The sequence below is a fragment of the Mus caroli genome, unplaced genomic scaffold, assembly GCF_900094665.2.
Source record: "Mus caroli unplaced genomic scaffold, CAROLI_EIJ_v1.1 scaffold_17820_1, whole genome shotgun sequence".
Taxonomy (NCBI): domain Eukaryota; kingdom Metazoa; phylum Chordata; class Mammalia; order Rodentia; family Muridae; genus Mus; species Mus caroli.
The window spans coordinates 6542-8626 of NW_018391444.1; the positions used below are offsets into that span (position 1 = coordinate 6542).

General features: G+C 43.5%; 1 pseudogene; it reads left to right on the top strand.

Annotated features, from left to right (window-relative positions):
• The first annotated feature begins 476 nt into the window (after window positions 1–476).
• LOC110289185 lies at window positions 477–2037 on the top strand (annotated as a pseudogene).
• Window positions 2038–2085: the final 48 nt, after the last annotated feature.

A 2085-nucleotide genomic window follows, 5' to 3' on the forward strand; every position in this document is an offset into this window, starting at 1 on the left:
CAGCTGAAACAACTAGCCTAGTTGGGATCACCTGGTGTAGCTGAGCAACTACTAGATCCTCGGACTGGCTATTTCCAGCTGACCATTGTTGGAGAGTTGGGACTACAGACTGAAAGTCATCCCAATAAATTCCCTCAATATAGAGAAGACTCTAGAGAACCCTGACTGGATGTATACACATTTGTAGACAGACAGTTTTTAACACAGTGAGAAGTACTTTAAGCAACCAAAGGAACTTTGCAATCTTGAGCTGATGACTATGGTTATAGGAGTACTTTCCCAGAGCTAGATTAATAGCTTCTCTGAAGTGCATTGATCAACTTTGGACTTGCATTTAGCCCCACTTAAAAACCCACTTAGGGGATCTAGTGTGTTGTGGTCTGGCTGTGTTGTAGGGCCTGGTTGTTGAAGGGCATTGGTGGAGTTCAATTGTGAGCCAGGGTTGCTTAGCAAGCCTGCATTCCCGTGCTACAGTCATGGAGGCATCCAAAGACTCCTGGAAATAGCAGCACCTTCCTAAATTGGCCCAGGTCAAAAATAAAGCTCTGGGCAAGGTGCAGATAACTGCAGGGTAGCTCTTAAGAGAATCTAAAGAGAGAACTCGATCTCCTTGCACCTCCACCTCAGCAGAAGATCACAGATGAAGAAGAATTCAACAATTAAAACACCGGAAAAGAAAAACTTTTGAAGATAACCTACGACCAAAGAGGACTGTGATTAGCAACTGGATAAAATACTCACAATGGGAGGAAAGCCTGAAGGAACTTCAAAGGGCACAATCCACATAGGAGGGCGCTTTAGATGTGGACTACCGAAATATTACACTCTGGCTGAATGAAATATGCAGAAATGGAGATGAAGAACCTCCATGTCAAGCATGCCTGAAACATCAGGGAAGGTGCCATAACAACTCTGCCACGAGTCAACCAATTCTGGTACAAGTACACATGCATGGAGTAGATGTTGGGCAACGTTGCTGGTGCTCAGCAGGTGTTTGAGCGCTGGATGGAATGGCAGCCTGAGGAGCAGGCCTGGAACTCCTACATCAACTTGGAGCTGAGATACAAAAAGTGGTGGGGTGGGCCCGCACCACTTATGAATGTTTTTTGCTCGTGCACCCTGCTGTGACGAACGGGTTCAAGTGTTCTCGGTTTGAAGAGAAGCATGCTTCGTTTGTTTGCTCATGCGCGGAAAGTCTATGAGAGAGGCATGGGGTTTTTTGGGGAGGAGCATATGGACCAACATCTCTATGTGCCCTTTGCTAAATTTGAGAAAAATCAGAAAGAATTTGAAAGAGTATACGAGTTATCTACAGATATGCCCTGGGTAGGATTTCCAAACAGGAAGCCCAAGAACTCTTGAAAAACTACATTATCTTTGAGAAGAAGTTTGGTGACCGGAGGGATGTAGAAGATAGCATGGTGTGAAAACGCAGATTCCAGTAGGAAGAAGAAGTGAAGGCTAATCCACACAATTATGACACATGATTTCATTATTTATGCTTGGTGGAAAGTGAGGCAGAAGCTGACACTGTGCAGGAAGTCTATGAGAGAGCCATTGCCAACGTGCCACCCATCCAGGAGAAGAGGCATTGGAAGCGCTACATCTACCTCTGGGTTAACTATGCACTGTATGAAGAGCTGGAGGCCAAGGATCCTGAGAGGACAAGATAGATATATTGAGAGTCTTTGCAACTCATTCCTCACACAAAGTTCACATTTGCCAAAATATTATGCACAGTTTGAAATAAGGCAGAAGAATCTGCCATTGGCCAGAAGAGCTTTGACAATTTCCCTAGGGAAATATCCAAAGAAAAAGTTATCCAAAGGTTACATAGACNTGGAACTGCAGCTTCGAGAATTTGGCAGATGCAGGAAGCTTTATGAAAAGCTTCTGGAATTCGGTCCTGAAAATTGTACCTTGCAGATGAAGTTTGCAGAGTTAGAGACAATCCTTGCTGATTTTGAGAGACCTCGGGAAATCTATGAATTAGACTCTCTCTCTCTCTCTCTTTCATTATATGAGCTTTTCATTTAGATTGCTTTCATATAACATATATATATATATATATATGTGTGTGTGTAT